Consider the following 25,184-nt stretch of genomic DNA (forward strand, 5'->3'; position numbering starts at 1 on the left):
GCATACATACATGCATTAAGCTACAAATATCCTTTAATATCCAATTCTCCCATCCTCAGAAATAATATATTTATATATATATTAACCAAAGGGCAATTTTTAGTTGATAATTTTGTCCTCTCGTGGATTTGAACCAGCGCTCATCAGACAGAGGAGAAATCAGGATTTCAGTGACGTTATCAACTTGGCCAACAAGTGAGGTATAAGTTGCTGGCCGAGTCAATAACATCACTGAAGTCCTGATTTCTCCTCTGTCCACTGAGCGCTGGTTCAAATCCAAGAGAGGACGACATTATTATTAACTAAAAAATTCCCCTTTGGTTAACATATATGAAAATATATTGATTCAGAGGTAGAGCAAATTGAATATTAAAGGACATTTGCAGCTTAATGCATGTATATGAATCACAGCAATGTGATAAAAAATATAGTACTTACATACAGACAGTCCCTGGATATTGATGGGGGTTCCATTCCCGAGGGGCTGCCGATAAGTGGAAACCACCATTAACCAAAACTGCGATTTATGGCGCCATTAACCAGTCATCCGCATCATAAGCACCATTATGGAGCCTCTGTTAGGTATGTTATGGCATCATAAGTGCCTTATGGTGCCGATAACCGGAACTTGGCCTGTTATGGCACCATAAATCACTGATTTTATGGCGCTAGACGAGCGCCATAAAACCAGATCGCTGATAACCAGGGACTGCCTGTACAAGGACTACCACATCTACCTTCCACTGGCTACTATTACAACTCACGCCCGGTGGCTTCATTCTGGATTACGCACCCATGCTTGGGATGGTTACAGGGTGGGGACCAGGAAAAGAGAGAGGGATGGGTTCACCGGGCGACACAGGTCTTCCCCCAGAAATAGGTTTTTCCTTTGTCAAAATCCCTTTTCTGGGTTCGACCTGTGTCGGCCGGTGAAATATTATCAGAGAATGGCCATACAAGCTTGGAAGATACAAAATCAAAAGATATAAGGAACAATAAAACTTTAATGTTCTCCTAAGATTAAGTTTAATAACCAATGTAGAAACAAGTAAACTTAAATGTACTCTTAAATTAACTTAAATGTACTCTTAAAATTAAGTTTAATAACCAATGTAAAGCCATAAAATACAATGGTAGGACAGGAGGAACCAATATGACCAGATTCATACTATTCTGGAAAACCGCAGGTCAGGAATTACAAAAATGACAAATATAAACTATGTACAAGTCCGGCAATGGATTGACAAGCAAACCAGCCCCGGAACCAGGGGGAGATAGGTAGGGATTACGAGCGAGGCAGGTAGGAAAGAGTGAGTATCAAGGGAAATTTAAGCCGAAAAGAGGAATAGAAAATAGAGTTCTAAGACTTGGTCATCTCGGGGGAGACGATGCTCCCTGCAGCCACTGCTGAAAATTTAAGGGCCTCTAAACTCTTGAGATAGTGGCGTCTAAATACTGCCTGAGATTTCCAACCCGTATATTTCTTCAGACCCTCGAAGTTCATGTTGTGAAAATAGTTAATCAAAGTAGCCACTGCTCGGATATCATGGACGTGAGGGACTGAATCCGGATTGGCTTGTTTAATAAAATAAAGGTTTCATACAATCAACTTACCTGTCAGATATATACATAGCTAAGACTCCGTCGTCCCCGACAGAAATTCAAATTTCGCGCCACTCGCTACAGGTAGGTCAGGTGATCTACCGGCCTGCCCTGGGCGGCAGGACTAGGAACCATCCCCGTTTTCTATCATATTTTCTCTGTCGCCGGTGGTATCAACATTGTTGCTATTACCTCCTGACTTAGATTCATATTTCATCCTTTGATCATCGTTTTTCGGCTTTTTGGTGACGTATCTGGATCATGTTTTGGCATTCGCTACTGTGGACTGTTTTTGGAATAACTCTTTTGGATTTTTCTCAGTATGTCTGATTCAAATGTGAGTGTGAGAATGTGTGTGAATGTAGGCTGCAGGGTGAGGATACCGAAAGCTTCGGTTGATCCTCACACTGTATGCCGTAAATGTAGGGGGTTTCAGTGTTCTGCTATTAATACTTGTAAGGAATGCGAGGGATTGAATGCAGAAGAGTGGAAGACTTTGACTTCTTATTTGAAGAAGTTAGAGAGGGATAGAGTTAGACGGCTGAAAGGTGTGAGTTCAAGGCCTATTGAGCCTTTCACGGATAATTCTAATCCTACTGATGTAGATTCTCCCTATGTATCTCATTCTCAGAGTGCTTTTTCGGATTCGGCATCGGAAATCGCCAATCTGAAAGCTACAATTAGAGACATGAAGTCCAAGATGGCTGACTTCAAAGGTAAGGCTAGTGAAAGTGAGCATTTCAGTGAAGTGAGTTCTCCCAGTGTTGTGGAGGGGGCGTTTGATCGTCCCTGCGACGCTCCCAGGCCTAGACCTCTTCCAAGCTCCCATGCCCAGCCCAGAGAAGGAAAGAAATCGAAAGCCTTAAGGAGGTCGTGGGGAATCCCCAACGGTCAGACGTCCCTTCAGCTAGCTCTGCTTCGTGGCAGGCGGCTCAAGGGCGCTATAGAAAAAGCGTCCTTCGCGAGTGTTTCTCGTCCTCTCCCTCTCCCTCACCTAAACGAGGGTGGAAGGAGTCGAACTTGTCGAGACCGCTGAAGCGTCATATGAAGCCTGACATAGATTCTAGCCCAGAGCGCTTCTCAGATGACGCTCCGTCTTCTATAAGAAAGCGAAGGTGGCGTCAGCGTCACCTGACGTGTACGCGGAAGTACCCTTTCATTCTTCTCCCCCGAGTGATGACGAAAGGCGTCATGCACTGGACGTGGGAGAAGCGTCAAGAAAGATAATTATGGCAGTTCAAGAGCAACTGTCGTCTCTAGTGGGAGTTTTAGCGCCCCGTCGGAAGGACGTGACGCTTCCAATTAAGAAGTCTCGTCCTCTCTCACCTGCTCAACGAGAAGCGTCAGACAGACGTGAAGCTGCTAAACGTCTTGCAGAAGCTTCGAGTTCGAGAGCGAGAACGGGGGCTTACGAGAGTTTCGTAACGCCAGAGAGACGTAAGATGTCTTTTAGACGTGAAGCGTCATTGAAAGCGGATCTTAGACGTGACGCTCCGTCCAATATTGTGACGCCAAGTAGGACGCCTTTGGAGAGCGGAGCGTCTTCCAGGCGCGAAGCGTCATCAAGACGTCAGACGTCAGCCAGGACGCTTGGCGAACGGGAAGCGTCATACAAGCGGGAAGCGTCTTCTAAATTTCAAGAGAAGCCGGAGCTTGTGACGCCTTCCAAGTCTATTAGAGCGGGAAAGAGGAAGGATTATCATTCCCTTAGCCCCTCTCCTATTAGGAGTTTGTCTCCTCCAGAAGAGGAACGTTCGGAAAGGAGAGCGGAGACTCATGTAGATCCCGAGTTGGAGGAAAACTCGGATGATGAATATCATGGAAGAGAGGGTCTGTCTAACTATAAGGTTTTGACTACCCTGCTTCTTGAGGAGTATGGAGACGAGTTGACTCCTGCCGCTCCTCCTTCTCCGCGCTCGCTCTTTTCCAGTGCTAAGACGAAGAAGCCTTCGTCTTTTCTCAAAATGAAACCCACCATTTCGATGAAGAGGGCATTACAATCCTTAGACTCATGGATGAAGTCTAAGAAAGACTTAGTGAGAACAGTCTTCTGCATGCCTCCAGCAAGATTAGCTGGGAAAAGAGGCATTTGGTATCAGACGGGAGAGAATATGGGTATTGCTCTCCCTTCTACAACGGAAGCAGATTTTTCGACCTTAGTTGACGCTTCACGTCGACAAAGTCTCAATTCAGCACGAATTACGTGGGGAATTTCGGAACTGGATCATCTCCTCAAGGGACTCTTTCATGTATTGGAAGTCTTCAACTTCTTAGATTGGTCCCTTGGGGGTGATGTCCAAGAAAGCCCATGATTCGGAAGGAATCGAACCTGAAGCCTGTTATGCATATTGTCTTGTATTGACAAAGCGGTACAGGATGGATCTTTTGAAATCTCCTCATTGTTTGGAGCAGGTCTTTTAAAGAAAAGGACGGTATATGGCGCCTTCTTAACAAAGGCAGTCTCTCATGCTCAGAGGGCAGCTCTACTGTATTCGCCTCTATCTGACTTTTGTTCCCTTCTCAGTTAGTAAAGGACATTGCGCATTCTTTAACTGAGAAGGCGACTCAGGATCTTCTGACGCAGTCAGCAAGAAAGAAGAAACCTGTTTCTGCATCGGACAAGAAAGGACCTAGTCCAATCTGTGCAGCCCTTTCGAGGTGGTCCGTCCTCCAGACCTTCCACAAGAAGGAAGGCTCCGGAGAAGAGAGGTAGATCTGCCTTTCGTCCCTTTAAAAAGGGAAAATGAAGATTCTCTCCTCCAAGCACCAGTAGGTGCCAGGCTCCTGGGATTTGTGGAAGCCTGGACACTGATAAACGCAGACGCGTCTTCTTTGGCGATCTTAAGGAAGGGATATCGTATCCCTTTCCTGAACACTCCTCCCCTAACGTCAATACCAAGGGAACTATCAGCCAAGTACAAGGATCCTGTGCTGAGGGATACTCTTCGATCGATGGTGGAACAAATGTGGGACAAGAGAGCGATAGAACTAGTACGGGATCAAAACTCCCGGGGTTTTACAATCGCCTTTTTCTGGTTGCAAAAGCCTCGGGAGGCTGGAGACCAGTACTGGACGTCAGCTCTCTGAACAAATTTGTTCAGAAGGAGAAGTTCTCCATGGAGACTTCTGCTTCAGTCCTAGCGTCATTACGACAAGGAGATTGGATGGTGTCTCTAGATCTCCAGGACGCCTACTTTCACGTCCCGATCCACCCTTCATCGAAGAAGTACCTCCGTTTCATGACGGGGGGAAGGATCTTTCAGTTCAGAGCCTTGTGTTTCGGCCTGTCCACAGCTCCTCAGGTCTTCACAAGCCTGATGAAGAATGTGGCGAGGTTTCTTCACCTCAAAGGAGTAAATGTCTCTCTGTATCTGGACGACTGGCTCATCAGGGCCAGATCAGAGAGACAGTGCTTGGAGGACCTAAAGTTAACTCTAGATTTGATCAAAGCGTTGGGATTGCTCGTGAACCTCGAGAAGTCTCAGCTGACCCCCAGACAGGACCTAGTCTATCTGGGGATTCGGATGGATTCTCGGGGTTTTCGAGTATTTCCTTCGCAAGAGAGAATCGCAAAAGGTTTGCGGATTGTCTCTCTCTTCTTAGGGAAGCAACATACGTCGGCGAGGGAATGATGGTTGAGCCTTCTAGGGACGCTTTCCTCGCTAGAACAGTTCTTCCCACTAGGAAGACTTCATTTACGTCCGCTTCAATTCTTCCTCAAGAAGTCTTGGAGCTGGAAAACCGGACAACTTTCGGACGTTTTTCCCCATTCCAGTGGAGATAAAGTCGCACCTAGAGTGGTGGTTGCCCCCTCTGGAAGAGAACAAGGGGATCTCTCTAAAAACACAGAACCCAGACCTAGTGTTGTACTCCGACGCGTCGGAGAAAGGTTGGGGAGCGACATTAGGCTCAGAAGAGGTGTCAGGCACCTGGGAACCAGCACAGGTGACTTGGCACATAAACTGCAAAGAGTTCTTCGCCGTACATCTGGCTTTGAAGAGCCTAGAACCTCTGGTGTCAAACAAGGTGGTGCAAGTAAACGTGGACAACACCACCGCACTTGCCTACATTCGGAAACAGGGAGGGACGCACTCCTCGTTCCTTTACGAGCTGACGAGAGACCTATTACTTTTGGACGTCTCACAGGAACATCTCCCTACTGACAAGGTTCGTACAGGGAGTAAAGAATGTGAGGGCGGACAGGCTCAGCAGGAGGAACCAGGTCCTTCATACAGAATGGACACTACACGAGGAAGTGTGTCTCGATCTCTGGTCTCTGTGGGGGACTCCTCATGTAGATCTCTTCGCAACATTCATTTTTCAAAAAGCTCCCAGTTTTTTGCTCGGTCGTGGAAGATCCAAGAGCACTTATGGTAGACGCCTTCCTGCTAAATTGGTCTCGAGTAGACGTTTATGCTTTTCCCCCATTCAAAATCCTGGGGTTAGTAATGAAAAAGTTTGTGGCGTCAAAGGAGACGAGGATGACGTTAATAGCCCCCTTTTGGCCGGCCCAGGAATGGCCTTCACGGAGGTGGTAGAGTGGATCGTAGACTTTCCAAGATCCCTACCAAGAAGGACGGATCTTCTCAGACAACCACACTTCAAGAGGTAACCATCAAAAAAACCTCCCCGCTCTCGCTCTGACTGCCTTTCGACTATCGAAAGACTTGTCAGAGCGAGAGGCTTTTCCTCGCGAAGTGGCAAGCGAGAGCACGCAGAACCTCCACTACGAAAGTATACCAATCGAAGTGGGAGGTATTTAGAAGGTGGTGTAGATCCAAGAAGTTGTCCTCCTCCACTACCTCTATAGCGGAAATTGCTGATTTCCTGCTATTCCTGAGAGAAAAATCTCATCTAGCCGTATCCACAATAAAGGGATACAGAAGTATGCTCTCGGCTGTATTCAGGAACAGAGGATTAGATCTGGCAAATAATAAAGATCTCCACGATCTCATAAGGTCTTTTGAGACTTCAAAGTCTAAGGAACCAGTACCTCCGAACTGGAACCTAGACGTAGTCCTCAAGTATCTGTCATCGGAAAGATTCGAACCTCCTCATCTGGCATCGTTTAAGACATAACCAGAAAATGCCTATTCCTATTATCTTTAGCTACGGCAAAGAGAATTAGTGAATTACATGCTCTGCAGGATAAAGTAGGATTCAAGGAGACTCGGCTATTTGCTCGTTTAAGACCCTGTTTTTAGCGAAAAACGAGAATCCCACGAATCCCTGGCCTAAGTCATTCGAAGTCAAAGGAATGTCGAGTCTCGTAGGCAGAGAAGCAGAGAGGTCTCTATGCCCTGTTAGAGCTCTGAAGTTCTACCTTCAGAGAAGCATCAGATGGGAGGCTCTAGACAAGGTCTTTGGTGCGCGTAAAAGACCCCACAAGACTGATGTCCAAGAATGCGCTGGCATTCTTTGTAAGAAACGTCATTACAGATGCTCATAAGGTCTGTCCTGACGAACAGTTACAACTATTGCGTGTAAAAGCTCATGAAGTAAGAGCTGTAGCGACGTCTCTCTCGTTTTATAAGAATATGTCGCTTAAAAACATCATAGATCCGACTTTTGGAGATCGCACTCAGTATTTGCATCTCATTACTTGAAAGACGTTCCGTGTGACATATGAGAAGTGTTTTTCTCTAGGTCCTTTCGTATCGGCGGATACGATTCTGGGTACGGGAGCCGACACCATCCTTAAATGTATATACTTTTCTTCTTTTTGGATATGGTCTGGAGTCTCTTCGAACAATGGAGGACTTGGTTTAGCACGGGCGGCCGTCTATGTTGTTCAGTAAGAGACGCTTGTCATATCCAATTAGATGAGTATAATTTTTTTTTGGAAATTATGTATGTGTGTGTAGTGGTTTTGAGTTACGGTTGTTGTGACGAGTTCGGGGATAACTCGGAACAATCCTTAGTTCTAACATATGGTTAGGATCAGGTGGTCGGGATTGGTTGTTGCTCCTTCATAAGGTGTATTGTCATATAAGTGGATCAGCACCCATTGACAAAGTCCTTTTAGGCTCTGCCGAGTAAGCGGAGAAGACCCCATCGGCAGACCCACAAGAACTCTTGGCCATAGATCATATATCTCGCTAAAGTTTCTTGAGGTGATGCAGACTACTGGGCAAACACCCACGAAGTCTACCACCTATCAGGTAGGAACCAAGGTTTTATTTATACCTACAACATATGTTGTTTACCTGTCTATTCCATATAGAAGCTGTCTCTTACCCTCCACCGAAGGGTGCCAATCAGCTATGTATATATCTGACAGGTAAGTTGATTGTATGAAAATGATATTGTTATGTTACAATAAAGTTTCATACATACTTACCTGGCAGATATATACAATTAAAGGCCCACCCAGCCTCCCCGCAGGAGACAGGTGGAAGAGAGAAAATATGATAGAAAACGGGGATGGTTCCTAGTCCTGCCGCCCAGGGCAGGCCGGTAGATCACCTGACCTACCTGTAGCGAGTGGCGCGAAATTTGAATTTCTGTCTGGGACGACGGAGTCTTAGCTATGTATATATCTGCCAGGTAAGTATGTATGAAACTTTATTGTACATAACAATATCATATTTGTTGTCTAATACCTTTTAAGGAAATGGTTCCGCCTTTCTCTGTAATTAAAAGAGGACCTGAAGACTTTTCAGAAGTTCTGGCCTGATAAGACTAGTGTGATAATAGGACACAATGATGAGTCCTGTGTGAGAGGTATAATTTTCCATGGAGCCCACCTGTTTTGTGGGTCTTCATTCTTGGCCAAGAATTTTCGATCTGGGGATAGTAGAACTTCACCTGATGGGAGGAAATCGATGCGATTTGGGTCTCTAGAGAGAGCCGACAGTTCATATATTCTGGCGCCTGAAGCCAGACTCACTAAGAATAATGTTTTTCTGTGAAGGGTTATATATGAGCATGAATCATTATCAACGTCAAAGGCCAATTTGAGTACATCGTTTAAAAACCAGGAGACCATGTGGGGGTGGTCCGTTGGTTTCAGACGGGCACATGCTCGAGGGATAGAAGAGAAGTACGAATCTGTCAAATCAATATTAAAGCCAAGCTGAAAAATCTTCCTTAAGGCAGATTTGGTTGTAGTAAGGTTACTAGCGGCTAGACCTTTCTTGAACAGGGTTCTAAAGAACGAAATTGCCAGATTCGTAGTCATCTTTTGGGCATCTGATTCTTTTAGAAAGATGGCTTATTTCTTTACTGCAGAATCATACTGTCTCAGTGTTGACTCTCTTTTATCCGATTCTATGAATAGGATGCTTAGTGGATCGATACTAGCATCCTTCTGCGCCGCAAACTTCATGAAGTCATAAGTTAGGGCATTTAGAATTCTTGAGGAAGCTGACACAGTCCGAGTTTGTACTACCTGAGTCAGTTCTGGACAGGGAATCCGTCTGGGGCGGAGATTCAACTCTAGTAGAAGAGGAAACCAATTGCTCTTTGGCCAGTTGGGTGCAACCAATGCCACCTGTCCTATGAAGGATCTGAGTTTGTGCAGGACTTTCATCAGGAGGTTTATTGGTGGAAATAGGTCAATTTTCTGCCAACTGTTCCAGTCTATGGACATCGCATCTGTGGCGTGAGCTAGAGGGTCCAGGTTGGGAGCCACATAACACGGGAGTTTGTGATTGGACTCCATGGCAAACAGGTCTACCTGAAGGCCCGGGATTTGATTGCAAATCCAACGGAATGACTTCACGTCCAAGGACCACTCCGACTCCAGCGGAGTTGTTCTGGATAGTGAGTCTGCGATGACATTCCTTACTCCTGCCAGGTGAGTAGCTGACAGGCACCAATGATTTTTCGTCGTTAACAAAAAAATTGTAATCATTACATCATTTACTTTGCTCGACCTGGAGCCTCCTCTGTTTATGCAATGAACTATCACTGCACTGTCCGAGACTAATCTTACATGACTGTTTTTGACTGGAGCCAGACGTTTTATTGATGTGGAACTGGCGGAATGCATTCGACCAGGTTCCTTGAACCTTCTTGTACTGGGAGTAGCCCCCCCAATCGCTCAGAGAGGCATCCGTGTGGACTATCAGAGACGGTGGGGGAAATTGCAGTGGCACTGATTTGGAGGGGAAACTGCAGTGGCACTGACTTGGAGAGACTTCAGGGTTCCGTCCACGGACGAAGCCTTTTCTTCAATATCGGCGGAATCAGAGATCTTGTCTCTGAATTTTTTGTTGGTTCTCTTCCGCCAGACTCGATTGATATCCTTCAGTCTGGCTTTCAACAGGACGTCTGTTATTGAGGCAAACTGAAGCAAACCTAGAATTCTCTCTTGGGTACAAAGAGAAGCCTTTTTGTTCCTGAGGAACTGTCTCGTAGCCTTCGCTATCTCTCTGCACTTCTTTGATGGGAGAGATAGCTTGTGTGAGTTTAGGTCCCATTAGATTCCCAACCATTGAAAGCGGGACACCGGGATGAGGCGAGAGTTTTCTTTGTTTATCTGGAAACCCAGATACTCTAGGAATTCTATTACTTTGGCTGTTGCTTTGCGACACTCCTCGTCGTTGGTTGCCCAAATGAGCCAGTCGTCTAGGTAAGCTACTAACATTACCCCTTGGGCTCTTAGTTCTTGCACTACTGTCTCTCCTAATTTGGTGGATATTCTGGGCGCTATGTTGAGCCCGAATGGCATGACTCTGAATGAGTAAGCTTGTTTTCCTAGTTTGAAGCTTAGGTATGGAGAGAAGTTTCTTGCTATCGGAACGTGATAGTAAGCGTTTAAGATCTATAGAGGTGGTGACGACCCCACGGGGAAGTAAGATCCGTACCTGCGAGATGGTCAGCATGCGGAACTTGTCGCATTGAATGTATGAGTTGAGATGGGACAGGTCCAGAATCACTCTTCGTTTGTCTGAGTCCTTCTTTGGCACACTGAACAGAGGTCCCTGGAATTTCAGGCGACTGACTTTCTTTATTGCCTTCTTTTGGAGGAGATCTTTGGCATAGTCGAGTAGATCTGTCGTTGGAGCCTGGTGAAAACTGACTGGTGGAGGCCCTTTCTCCCATTTCCACCCCAGACCTTTCGATACTATGCTGTGGGCCCATAAACTGAAGGTCCAATGGCCCCGAAAGAGATACAATACAATCTCCCGCCCACCTGCGGGGTCTCACTGGTTGGTTGTGGTCTTACCTCCCCTGCCTCCCCTGAAGCCTCTGCCTCCAGAGCCACCTCTCTGCTGGAAGGCACCTCTGGCTCTGCTACTCCCTGCATGTTTATTGTAGCCCCGAAATGCTCCTCGCGACTCAAAAGAGGCGTTGAAGGCTGGGGAGGCTACTAAGGCTGTTGAAGTCGAAGGTTGCTGAGTCGGTGGACTCTGCACCAGGACAAACTGCTGCTGTGGCTGAGCCTTGGATGTTGAAGGCTTGCCGATCTGGGAGACAGAGACCGCCTGGACAACAGGGAAGAGGTTGGCGCCCCAGATCGAAGCCTTTATCAGTCTGTTTGGTTCGTGCCTTATGGAAGCATTCGCGAAGACATGCTTCCTGCAGGCTCGCCTAGCCACTATAAAGTCATACAGGTCCGACTGGAAGGCTTGTAATAGTGACTTTGTGTGGACTCGAAATAGAGACTCATCCACGAACGTCGTAGCAATCAACTCCGCTGAGGTGACTGAGTTAATCGACCTACTCAGCCTGCATCTTGCCTCGAATTCCGCTTTGACCATGGGGTCCGGAATTCTAGGTAAACGTTCAGTGAACAGGGAGACACACTCTGGGTCGAGCCTGCCCACCGTGAACGTAGCCGGAGCATCAGTCAAAAACTATATCACCGGGGAAGAGCAAGGAGGTAGCCTCTGTCTCTTTTAAGTGAGGTAAAGGTTTTTCCTCTACCGCGGCTTGTAGAGTCAACTCCACCACCTTTGACGTGCAAGGAGTTGGAGCTCCTTGTGGGGCCACAAACACTGTGTTGGACGCAGTCCCATTCTGTAAGGGCGCGGACCCATGCAGACTGGGCTTGGTCCCTAGGGTAGATGACTGTCTCCTTGGGACTTTGTCTACCCTGACTGGCGCATCTTCGGCTAGTCTAGCGTAGCCTGGAAAGGGAAATTGAAGGCCCGCTGGGAAGAACTCAAAGTCTTCTACCGGCCGGGTTCCACAACCTTCTATTGTCTGTTTTCCGTCTGAGAACGGGGCGTGCAGAGCTAACCGCCACGGGTTGCTGTTCTCGAATGGCAGCAGCTTTGATGCGTCCGGTACTGTCATGGACTGTGGCGTGGTCCCGGACTGGAGGATTCCGGAAACTAATTCCTCCTGGGCTTGGAGCCTCTGGGTCAGAGATAAGATCGATTGACCCGAGGTCTCCAGGCCTGAGGCAAGTCGAGTGGACACCGACTCGAGTTTGGTGTCCACTACCTCGCTCATCTTCATCATCAGAAGATTTGCAAAGGCCTCCTGGTCAAAGCCGGACTCCGTTGGCTTGGCCTTGGAGGACCTGGCTCTCGACCCCTTGGGTGGGGGAGAAGCCTTGGAAGAGGAAGTCGACAGCTTGGGGGCTGAAGAGGACCTTACAGAGTCTGCCGGAGCAGGCTTGGATCCCTTTGGAAGGGATCTTGTCTTCCAAGCCTTGACCTTGGGGATGACCGAGGCCAATCTATACCAAGTGGGCTTGGTAGGAAAGCCCTGGAAAGAAGGGGAAGAAGAAGGAGTGGGGCTAAAAAGGAGACTACCTGGCTCACTTGCCTCCCTCCTGATCCTCGGTGGCCATTGGTTCGCGGTGGAGGCTGATGGCCGCGACCTCCTCTGTGACCATGTCACATAAGCCCTCTTGGTCCTCCGAGAGGGGTTGTGTCTCCAGATGAATGCCTTTGATGATAGGATCCGCCACAGAAGCAGGAACAGCCGTCGAAGCCGGAGCTCCTGGGTAAAGGAGGGAGCACAGATCTTCACGGGCTGTCTGGCCTTGTCATTCCTGCCGAATCCTCCCACCCAGGACTTCAGGGACGCTCTGGTCTCCGTCCTGAGCGACAATACTAGCCTGTAAAAATAATCTAATTAGGATCCCGTCCCGGAGGGGTTGTGTGTCAAAGAAATTTCACAAAGTTGACGCATAGCAGAAATTTCACGGAAACGACGAGGCGAGAATTTTACTTAACGACTCTTCTGAGATGATGCTGACCATCTCATAGCAAACAGTGCAGGGGTCCGGATGCCAGACCAAATAATCGTCCAATGGGATGGCGCAGTTGGCATAAGATCGGCAGACCTCATGCCCGTACGGCTTAATCAAGGTACCCGAACATCCCGCCACCTGGCAGCGGATCATCTGTAAGTTGAAAAGTCAAATGAGTATCATTACGTAGAGGCGCCGGAGTTAACTCCGGCCAGATGGATGCACTTTAACCAGATATTTGATCCGTTAAAGGAAATATTGGTTATCAATTTCAACTCACTGAATGAATAAAAGAAAATCTCTGGGTGTCTCCGCCTGCTCCGGAATCCGTCTTCGGGATGGTAAAGCTATAACCCGTGTATGGGGCCTGATACGAGCAGAACGGGGATAAGGTAAGACCTAAGCCTGAGTCAGATCGCATTGTAGCAGAAAAATGCAATGAATTAAATGTAGTCGCATATCTGAGCCCCCGTACCATCCCCACCGAAATGGGGAACAGTGATAGCAAAGAAGATGGAAAACTGAGCGACGGAAACAACGGTACAATAAACTTCGGTATATTTTACCTGGCGAGTGTGATGGTAGACCACACTACGTCGGAACCGATACGGGTCCAGAGACATACCTACAGAGTCTAACAAATTATAAATATAAATAAAATCTAATGTAATCTAATGTAATCTCTTAAAGGCTTCGCCTACTCCGGAGTCTTATAATCCTGTTATCATAATATAGTAAATACCGGCGGAGACAGGCTGATACGAGCGGAACAGGGGAAAAGGTAAAACCTAGGCCTGAATCTGATCGCATCGGGGGAGAGAAGCGATTCTAAGGTAACTAGAAACGCAGCTCTGAGCCCAAAGCCGCCCCCACGTGAGTGGGGAGGCGGAGACAACAGGGAGAAAAGACAACTACTAGCAACCAATCCCCCCTTGGAAAAGATAAATGCTCTAGTGGCCGTTCATCGGTAGGATTACCTGCACCGCGAGCTAGCTAGGCAGCGCCAGACAAGACCGGTGTTGGGGGGGGGTGTGGTCTGGAGAGAGTGGACAAGTCGTGAACGCCTGGCCACAGCAACCGATCAGTGACCACCACCTTACGGGAGATGTAACTAGCCCACTACTAAAGGGAGCAGAAGACGGTAGGCCAACTGGCACCCTAAAGGAGGCAAAGGCCAAGGCTATACACTACAAAACAAACATAAAATAATGATGAGGAATCACTGGAAGAATTGCAAAAGAGGAACAATAAGGGGGAAAGGATACACCTAGCAAGGACCTAGTCTAACCCTCCGAGATCGGTACGGATCCAGTCAGGTAGGCTAGCTCGGCCTCCAAGGACGTCATGACGTGGATGGAAGGAACCCAATAAACCCTCCAAAATCGAAAATTTCGATCTGGTCAGGTAGGAAGGGTTTAGGCCCAACAAACATGACATAAGAGGGACTCTCCATCCTGGACCGCTCTCCCAACAAGCACAGTAGCGCAGGCAGGGGGCGGTAAGGGAGGGGCCTAAAGGGTGGAAGGGCAGGGCTACCTGACCTACCTTCCAAAACCTAGCCTTGGTCTGGTTGGGTAAGCCAGGGTAGGAAACGCAAAACTTCCAACCACACAGGGATATGAATATCATAAATGTGCATATAATCAAGTGCATTGCTGGCTAACATCGAAAATACAATAAAAGCATGCATGCATAAAAATCGCGAGAGAGAGAGAGGAATCACCCTCTCTACAAGACTGGCGTACTATAGGCTAACTAGAAGCCCAAATACACTACTCACGTATACTAATAAGAGATTAATAAATAATACGTACGAAGGGGAACGAACACGCTCCTGAGGGACTGAGGACAAAAGCCAAAGGCTAGAATAATCGAAAATAAACAATTAACAAGAAACCCCAGAAAACGTCAGGAGCGAGTTAGAGCCTACGACGTGTAGGTAAAAATCGTAAAACCAAAGCTCCAGATACAACAGGAGCTAGAAAAATGAATGGGAATACGAAAAAGCGGTAAAAAGTTAAAATTAAACCGTGAAGTAATTGTAATCATAAACAAACAAAGGGAAAGAACGCACGTGTCGAATGATGCACCCAAGGTGGCGGATAAAAATAGCGTCGCCCAGTTCGCGAGAACTAAGGGGCCAAAAAAAGGCTAAAAAGGGGATGCATCATGCCCACACGAGGTCCCAAAACGTAAAATGGAATACTCAACTTGGATGAAGAAGCTTGGAGCTCTGGAACAGACATGGCTTCATCAGAACACAGAAAAGGGAGCAGCGAGAGAGACGTGCGATCACTTAACGCGCAAAATACAGGAATGAAGCCACCAGGCGTGAGTTGTAGTAGTAGCGAGCGGAAGGTAGATGTGGTAGTCCTTGTAACGGCACTTGCCTAGTGAGGGACTTTGAAGGGTATCTTCTAATTGGCAGAAGACCTGTGGTAGTGCCCTCCACTCGCCCCTGTGCTTATACCGACGCCCTATGGTGTTCGAGCTGAGGGTAGTAACTTCAGCATTCCTTTTAGCTTTTTCTCTGGTATATTTAGCATCAATTTATACCTAGAAATGCGTGCTACAGGACCATTTCACAGGCCGACACAGGTCGAACCCAGAAATTATATATATATATATATATATATATATATATATATATATATATATATATATATATATATATATATATATATATATATATATATATATATATATATATATATATATATATACACACACACAGTAGTACCTCAGATTTCAAACTTAATCCATTCCAATTTGTTCAAAATATGAAACAAATATCCCCCTAAGAAATAAAGGGAATCAGGATAATTCATTCCAGCCAAGCCAAAAATTCCCCCTTGTCATATTTTTTCTGTTATTAATGTGTTCAAAAGTTAAATTAAGAGCATAAAGTAATGAAACTATGTTATATGAGGTAAAATTTTCTTCAAAAACATTTTTTTTCTGTGTACAGTTTATGAACTGTTTGGTGAAAATGGTGCCCGACCGGCTGGGGGATGGAGGGAGGAGAGATGGAAATCCTTTGAGGAAATTGAATTAGTTGCAGTATGCAAAGGTTGATAACAAAACCAATATTATTCACATATTAGTTACAAGGATAATCAAAGGAATCGATAGTGTGAGTGTCTGAGAGAGAGAGAGTAATCAGCGTGTTTACACTTGGATCTTAAGTGCACAAGATTTTATTTGTGCCACAATCCATCAACTTACTTTTGGAAAATGGCTGACTTTTAAAACAAACATGAGGATTTTGCAAACAAATAAATAATAAGTCAAGTATGCAAGAAAAGGAAAGAGATAAAATAACTTTTCACAAGGAGTCATTTAAACAAACAATCAAAGGCCCGCAGAGGCTGAATGCGGGGCCAGTTTGTTTATTACAGAGCCAAGTTACTTGAACAGTTGTAAAAAATCATAAAAAGCAATTGTCACTAGATTGGTATTTTACCGTAACAAAAATAAAAGTGATTTGGGCAGATCGAGTGTAACTGAAAGAAATGGGCAAATAATCATCCCAGCCCAGCTGATAGGCCAAGTGGGAAACAGAGCCTCTCTCTCTCTCTCTCTCTCTCTCTCTCTCTCTCTCTCTCTCTCTCTCTCTCTCTCTCGCTCTCTTCTCTTCTATCTCTCCTCCTCTCTCCCCTCCTCTTCCTCTCTCTCTCTCTCTCTCTCTCTCTCAGCGCACCGAACACTGACTCGAACAAGCTTTTTTTTCTGTATTACATTTGATTGTTTTCATGTTTTATTGTAGTGTCTTACCGAACAATTATAGAGCCGTGATTTCCACGAGCGGCAGGATACTAAATTCAAATTTAGCGCGTCGGCGTCGCCAACACTGGTGGTGATGACGTCATCTCCCTCCACTCGCGGGAGAACCAGGTACAACTGCCCAGGTGAATCCAATTCTTTTCCTGCCGGCGTCTGGTGAACATCGGTGGTCGGTGCGGTTGGATGACTTTGCTTCACTTTTTTCTTGTGGATTTGATCTTCGGAATTGGTGAAGTACTCTTTTTTGGCGTTGTTGTTATTTTGCTTTTTATTTAGGCGTTGCCATGTCGGATTCTAGTCCGTCGGGAGTTAGGTTTTGCATCTCAGGATGTAAAACTAGATTATCCAAGTTAGAGTATGATTCTCACACTAAATGTGTTAAGTGTAGGGGACAGGTTTGTTCAGCAGATCGAACATGTAACGAGTAGTGGTTGGACTGATTCTCAATGGAAGTTTTTTAGTTCATACTCGGAGAAATTAGCTAAAGACAGAATTAGAAAAGCAGCGCTTAGGGAAAGTAGACTTAGCTCTGCTTCGTCTTGCGATGCATCTGTTCCTTCTGTTTCTCCTCAAATTGTTATGTCTCCTTTAACTACACCTCATATTCCTCCTACTAATCCCACTTCTCCGGCTTCCCGTGTAGTTTCTTCCGACACCATTGCCAGTCTGGAATCGAGGTTAGATCAGAAATTTTCGGTACTAGCAAATACCGTTTTGCAACTTGGTAATTCAGTTAAGACGTTTTTGGAGAAAGCGGCTTCAGGTAAGAGTGTAGTTGAGGGTGCGTCTGTCTGTCCTGACACGTCTCCTAGACAAAGGTCACTGTCCAGCTCCCCCGCACCGGGGAGAAGACATACCGGAAGTCCAAGGGAGTCGATCGGGATTTGCCCACAGACAGGCGCCTCTCTTGTTGAGCCTGTTGCGCCTCAACAGGGCTCGGTTAAGCGTTGGAAAGGTGTTGCGGTCAGACGCCTTTCGAATGATTCAAGCGATTCGTCTCCGGTCGCGTGGCGCTCTTGGCGAGATTCGCCCGTTTCGCGTCCCTTAAAGAGGCGTTCAGGCGCCGATTCTTCGCCTCCTCCAGTCAAGCGGTATAAGGAGCCTGAGAGTAGGGTTGCGCCTCGGCCGTTAGCGGCTCGTTCGTCGCCTCAATCTGTGCCTTTTTCGGCTCCATCTACTAGTAGAGATTGTGGTTTTAGCGCTGTAGCTAGCAGTTCTAAGGGTGTTTCTTTAGGGGCTTTTTCGTCTGTTACGCCTGTTTCGCCTCGAATGTCGGCGGCTCCGAGCGAGGCGCAAGTAGTTTTTCCGCCTCCTGCTGAACATTTAGGCTCTTCCAAGCCTACGTTAATTGTTTTTGATTCGTCTCTGGCGCCTTTGCGCAAGCAGTTAGAGATGTTAACCAACTGGATGAATTAGTCCAAGGGTGGTTCGAAACCTTCAGATCCGGTTGTAGTTCCGTCTACTTCTTCGGCGGTATCGGAGAATGAAGAAGAAGTAGAGGAGGAGGATTCACATCACCTCTCGTGTTATTCACGTCTCCTTAGATTCCTTCTGGTATCTTATCCAGATTATTTTGAGAAAGCGGCTCTGCGCTCCCCAACTTCGACTTTTTTGATGAGGAGGAAAACTTCAGACCCTCTCCTCCCAAAACTTTTTCTATCTAAAGCGGTTAGACATTCGTTGAAAGAGACGGAGAAATGGATGTCTATGAAAAGAGACTTAGGGAAGGCTCTTTTTGCTTACCCTCCCTCTAAGTTGCTTCGTAAGAGGTATAGGTTTTATGTAACTGGGGAAGCTCCTTCTCTGGGAGTTTCTGCCTCCTCCCAGGGAGACTTCTCCAGTTTAATCGACTCCTCTAGAAGATCTGCTTTCGCCGCAGCGAAAGTTTTCTTTACAGCGCCTGAGTTGGACCACGTTGTAAAGAATCAATTTAAACTTTTGGAAGTCTTTAGCTTCCTTGATTGGACTATTGGCGCTTTAGCGGCCAAGATCGAAGACTGTCCTTCTCTTTCTCAGGAGTTAGCGGAGGATTGGATTGGTGTTCTGTCCTGTGCGGACAAATCCATTAGGGATGGATGTGATGAGTTAGCTTCGCTCATCGCCTTTGGTACCCTTAAGAAAAGGCAACTTGGTGCTCTTTTGCTTCTAAAAGGGTTACTTCCCAACAGAAGTCTGCTCTCTTGTTTGCTCCTTTTGTGAAAGATAACCTCTTTCCAGACGATGTAGTTTGTGAAAGATAACCTCTTTCCAGACGATGTAGTGTTGTCAATTTCGTCTGCGCTAGATAAGAAATCTACTTCGGATTTACTGGCACAGTCTACTAAGAGACCTAAAGCTCCTGTGGAGACTGTTCCTTCGGTTTCTCCTCTGGCCCAAGCGCCTTTTCGAGGGAGAAAACCCAAGCGCTTCTTTCGGCCGAAGTCGAATTTGCGACCTCAGTCTAAGGCCTCGGCCAAGGTTAACAAACCTTCCAAATGAAAGCTCGGTTCTTCATGCACCAGTGGGAGCCAGGCTGGCTCTGTTTTGGGAGGAATGGGAAAACAGGGGAGCAGAAGCCTGGGTAGTGCAAGTACTCAAGTTCGGCTATCGTATTCCTCTCGTTTCACCTCCCTCGCTCTCACCTGTGCCAATTCCATTCCAGGCATACTCTCCGGGCTCAGACAAATTTCTGGTGCTAGCCGCAGAAGTGGAAGCGCTTGTTCTCAAGAAGCGATAGAACAGATAGAAGGGGATTTTCCTCCAGGCTTTTACAATCGCCTTTTTGTAGTTCCCAAGTCATCAGGGAGCTGGAGGCCGGTTTTGGATGTGAGCGCCCTGAACTTGCATGTCCAGAAAACAAAATTTCATATGGAGACCACTCGGTCGGTTCTGGAGTCCATCAGACAGGGGGATTGGATGGTCTCTCTGGACATGCAAGACGCTTATTTTCACATTCCGATACATCGCGAATCTCGGAAGTACCTGAGGTTCATGTTCGAAGGCAAGGTGTTTCAGTTTCGGGCGCTTTGCTTCGGACTAGCGACCGCTCCTCAAGTTTTCACCAGGGTTCTATCCCCGATAGGAAGCTGGCTGCACATATTAGGAGTAAGAATCTCCCTCTATCTGGACGATTGGCTTCTCCGGTCGGAATCAGAGAGTCGGTGCATGAAGGACCTTGGAACAACTCTGGATCTTGCCAGAAAGTTAGGAATTCTGGTCAACAAACAGAAGTCCCAGTTGGTTCCATCTCAGAGCATCCTTTATTTGGGGATGACTGAATGCTCAAGTTTTTCGGGCTTTTCTGTCCCCGAAGAGGGTTCAAGGCTGTCTGGAGACAGTTCAGGAGTTCTTGGACAAAAAGGTAAGTTCTGCCAATCAGTGGATGAGGCTCCTGGGCAAATTGACGTCAGTGGAGAAATTTGTGACGTTGGGAAGACTGCACATGAGACCTCTGCAGTTTTTCCTGAGAGCCTCTTGGTGCAGGAAGACACAACCAGACTCGATTACCTTTCCTGTCACAGATCAAATAAAAGAGGACCTAAGGTGGTGGCTCTCTCGAGCAAGGTTGGAAGAAGGGTTAGATTTACGACCCATCCTCCCGAACCTACAGTTCTTTTCCGACGCATCGGACACAGGTTGGGGAGCCCTACTGGGAAATCAACGGACTTCAGGAGCTTGGTCGGAGAAGGAGAAGAAGTTCCATATAAATGTAAAGGAACTGTTAGCAATTTTCCTGGGGCTCAGACAGTTTCGGAGCTTAGTAGAAGGTCGAGTAGTGGCAGTGCATTCCGACAACTCCACGGCTCTCTCGTACGTGCGGAAACGGGGGGACTCAGTCTTTCTCTCTATACGAAGTAGCCAAGGATCTCCTCCTGTGGTCAAACGAAGCAAAGGTTCAGCTAGTCCCGAGATTTGTTCCGGGAAAGATGAACGTCCTGGCGGACGAGTTAAGTCGTCAACAGCAAGTGTTACCTCTGGAGTGGACTTTGGACAACAAGATTTGTCAGAAACTTTGGCGCCTTTGGGGACGACCGTCAATAGACCTGTTCGCGACATCAAGGAACAACCGTCTTCCTCTCTTTTGTTCTCCAGTCCCAGATCCTCTAGCTTGGTCGGTGGAAGCAATGCTGTTGGATTGGTCGGGTCTGGAAGCTTATGCATTCCCTCCGTTTGGTCTAATAAGAGAGGTGCTGAACAAGTTCATGTCGCACAGCAATGTAACACTAACGTTAATCGCTCCCTTTTGGCCCAGGAAAGAGTGGTTCCCGGACCTTCTCCAGTTGTTAGTAGACTTCCCCAGACTTCTTCCTCCAGAGAAGTGGCTTCTCAAACAACCTCACTTCAAGAGGTTCCACCAAAACTTGTCCGCTCTAGCTCTGACAGGGTTCAGACTGTCCGGAATCTTGTCAGAGCGAAAGGATTTTCAAGAAGAGCTGCAGAAGCTATCGCTCGTTGTAGGAGAGAGTCTTCTAACAAACTCTATCAAGGGAAGTGGAGAATCTTCAGAGAGTGGTGTAGAAGTGCTAAAGTCTACTTCTGCGACCTCTTTAACAGAAATAGCAGATTTTCTTCTATTTCTTAGGAACTCTAAGAAACTGGCTCCTTCGACAATCAGAGGATATAGAGCCATGCTCTCTTCAGTTTTTCGACATCGAGGTTTGGATATTTCCTCCAATTCAGATCTGTCGGACCTCATTAGGTCTTTCGAAACCACTAAGCTCCCGCAAGATACAGTGGCTTGGAACTTAGATGTGGTGCTTAAGTTCCTCATGGGGCCACCGTTTGAGCCTTTGAAGTCGGCTTCACTCAGGAACTTGACTAAGAAGGTACTCTTTCTTATTGCACTAGCTTCTGCTAAGCGTGTCAGCGAATTGCACGCTATAGACAAAAGAGTCGGTTTCTCTCAAGGCAATGCTGTATTTTCGGTATCTTTGACCTTTCTAGCCAAAAATGAGAATCCTTCTAATCCTTGGCCGAGGAGTTTTGTGGTAAGGAACTTATCTGATTTGGTTGGACATGAGGAGGAAGAAAGGCTCTTATGTCCAGTCAGGGCTATTAAGCAGTATCTGTTTGCCACTAAGGGTATTAGAGGACAATCTTCTAAGCTCTGGACCTCGGTTCAAAATCCCTCTCGTCCTCTTTCTAAGAATGCTATATCGTTCTTTATTAGAGAGCTTATCAAGGAAGCTCACTCGCAGTCCGAGAACGACAATCTTTCCGTTCTGAGAGTTTAAAGCTCACGAGGTTAGAGCAGTGGCAACAAATTCTTTAGCATTCAGAAAGAATTTATCTTTAGCTTCGATTCTTCAGAGCACGTTCTGGAGATCGAATTCGGTTTTTGCGAGTCATTATCTCAAAGAGATAGAAACGGTTTTCGAGAATTGTAAAACGTTAGGTCCGGTGGCGGTTTCTGGCATGGTGTTGGGAGAAACGGCACAGGGGTCGTCACCTCTATGCTAACTTTTCACCTTGAATAGGTTGTCGAGTTCAAGGGAAGCTGGGGGTACTGAGTACCTGGGATACTCACCAGTCTGTTAGGTCAGATTTTACAATGGTTGGGTATATATGTTTTTAAATCTGGTGTTGGTGACAAATGTTTTGTATGATTGAATTTCTGGTCTTAGCCCAGGGCAAGGGCAATCTTTGTTGTTACTATCCTCCGTCAGTCAGCCTTGACTCGCTTGAACTACGGAAGGATTCCACTCCTGTAGAGGCTAACTTTGGTCAAATTCCAATTCCTCTACAATAGTAAGAAGAGCACCGACCAGAGGCAGTAACAGTCTGCTGTAGCTCTCTTACAAGGTAAGGTACAACAGACACCTGGAGTGTTTACTGGTATTGCAATAAATGTAACCATTTAAAAATACTAGTGGTCCACTGAATCCCACCTTCCCATAAATGTGTAATCAGCTCTATAATTGTTCGGTAAGACACTACAATAAAAATGAAATTTTCATTATTAAAATGAAGTTTTATTGTATACTTACCGAACAATTATGATTATACCACCCCCCTCCTCCCTTAGGTGGACGGACGGGCAGAAAGAATTGGATTCACCTGGGCAGTTGTACCTGGTTCTCCCGCGAGTGGAGGGAGATGACGTCATCACCACCAGTGTTGGCGACGCCGACGCGCTAAATTTGAATTTAGTATCCTGCCGCTCATGGAAATCACGGCTCTATAATTGTTCGGTAAGTATACAATAAAACTTCATTTTAATAATGAAAATTTCATTTTTATCATTATGTTAAGTTTATTGTGAAATAAAATTTTATTTTTTATGTGAATTGGTACTGCTTTTACATAGATATTATAGTAAAGATTTTACTGTCTCTTCTCTCCTCAACAATACCACGATGCACAATAACTTGAAATCACTCATTCATTATTCCTCAAAAATATAAATGCCCCTCCCTCTACCTCAAGTTAGCAGTTATCACCACAATGACGAATGATTTTGTTAATCATTTTTGCTAAATTTTATTGTGAAAAGCTTTGTTCTTTCATTTAATATTTTCTTAATATTGTTCAACTGGACCGTCTCACTTGGGGCACCGGACACTGTCTCAATTAAGACTTTTTTTTTTTTTTCTGTATTGCATTAGATTGTTTTCATATTTTATCATTACGTTAAATTTATTGGGAAATTCCCATTTTTATGTGAATTGTCATAGGTTTTACATACATACAGTAATATTTTAACTCTCTCTTCTCCTTCTCTCCTCAACATATATTATTCCCTTGTTCAGTTTCAAGTCAGCTGGGTGTGACGTCAACGCGGTTATGGTTTTTTACACCTTTTATGCTAAATTTTACATTGAAAGCTAAATTTTACATTAAATGCTTCATACTGTTACTGATTTTGTTTAATATGGTTATCATTAAACTAAACATTGTAAATGAAAAAACAATGTTAATATAGTTAACTTGTAAGACCCAGTAGTCTGTCGAATACAAGTATAAACTAGATAATTAGTCTGTTCGAAGTACAAGCATTTGTTCGACAAACTATACAAAATTTTCTAGAACATTTTGTTCGAAAAACGGAAAGTTCGACATAAGAAACGTTCGAAAAATGAGGTACCACTATATATATATATATATATGTGTGTGTGTGTGTGTGTGTAGTCTGTCTGTTGTTTATAGTATATATAGTGTAAGTTGTTATATAGTGACAAGGTAGAAATGGTGTGAAGTTATTGTTTTACAGAGATTAAAGTGTTTTTATACCATATCTGTGACTTCTAACATCTAGCAGGGCTTTGGATGTATTACTCAGCATAAATGAAGTATTACTAATTATAGATGCATACAATAGAAAGAATAATAAACTAAAAGGAGAAAAAATTAAATTGTTTAAAGTACAAAAGTAAGAGATCTCCAAGACTAAAATAACTGTAATTACATAGAGGTTACAGACAAAACTCGTAGAAAACATACACTAATATGACATTATAAAGAAGAAAAATAGTTTATTTAAAGATGCAAATGATATGTTGTGTGAGAGAGGTATAGCAGTTTCAGTTGGTGTGGAGGACAAAGACTACGACTAAACGCTGATTACATAATAATAGAAGAAAAATATATGATAATTAAAATTCTCTTTTCACAGTTATTCAACTTGGCCCAGGCAGAGATATCATGTAGCGAAGGGTAGCTATGTAAATTTAGAACAGAATACTTAATTATTTGTTCAATTAAAGTACTATGCAGTTTTCAGCGTAATTAATTGCATTGGATGAACACCCACATGTAAGGGGGAAAAATACATGGCTATTAAAGATGCATCTTGGCACTGTTAGCTGAAGCTCAAAACTGCATTAGTATCGAGAAAGTGGGATTATACCCTACTTACAGGGGCAGCCTTAAGCTTCTCATAAACACAAATGTTTTCTTCAATAAAGTTTTGCAGATTGTCCTGAAAGGTACCAAAAGATTGGGTACTAGTAAGCCATAGCCTGTTTTCTCATTAAATAAACTACTCTTTTACATGAGGTTCATTTCAGCAATTATGAGAGCGACAGAACTCATTTTAACTTCTACCACAACCTATCAGGACATGGCTGAACAAGATATGAATGACCTCAGTCCTGCATTTTGTAAATCATCTGTAGTTATTTACTGGTTCATGCGTAATACCAAAAATACACTAGCCTCACCTTTGAGGTAGAGTATTGTCCTTCCTTAAAAGCATCTCATCTTTGTGTGACTAACTTCAATTCTACTACAAATGTGGGGCCACCCCTCTCCCCTACAAACAAAAACCAAACTCAGTAAAGACTCCTAACCAGTCAAAATTTATGACTCCAATTGTCTAATTTTCCTTGACCTACAAAAAAATTAAATTAAAAAAATTAAACATTTTTATTAAAATGCACTAAAAAGTGCAACATTTTTTTAGACACCAGGATTTTCTTACAATTAATCATGTCTACAAAAAATCAAAACATGGGTGGCAAGCAGGGAAGAAATGCTACAACAAAAAGAATTATTATATATATATATATATATATCTATATATATCATATTTATATGACTGGTAAAAAATGTTCTGTAACAACAGAATTCCATCTAATAAAAGGAGCCCATAAAAACACCAAAATGTAGAGAGAAAAGTACTATATTTCAGAGACTGCTGTCTCTCTCTTCAGGTATATGAATGAGAAAA

At 45.0% G+C, this 25,184-nt stretch overlaps 1 protein-coding gene and 1 long non-coding RNA gene across 2 annotated transcripts in view; both read right to left on the bottom strand.

The window, feature by feature from the left end:
* LOC135220854 (uncharacterized) overlaps positions 1-24,960 on the bottom strand; it is a 59,578-nt gene extending 34,618 nt beyond the window's left edge. Inside the window, exon 1 of the long non-coding RNA XR_010315804.1 lies at positions 24,676-24,960. This is a non-coding gene — a long non-coding RNA (uncharacterized LOC135220854). The remainder of the gene's footprint in view (positions 1-24,675) is intronic.
* The window catches only part of LOC135220852 (leucine-rich repeat and immunoglobulin-like domain-containing nogo receptor-interacting protein 1), a 474,574-nt gene that overhangs the window by 97,346 nt on the left and 352,044 nt on the right, over positions 1-25,184 (bottom strand).

The sequence above is a fragment of the Macrobrachium nipponense genome, chromosome 2 (genome assembly GCF_015104395.2).
Source record: "Macrobrachium nipponense isolate FS-2020 chromosome 2, ASM1510439v2, whole genome shotgun sequence".
NCBI classification, from domain to species: domain Eukaryota; kingdom Metazoa; phylum Arthropoda; class Malacostraca; order Decapoda; family Palaemonidae; genus Macrobrachium; species Macrobrachium nipponense.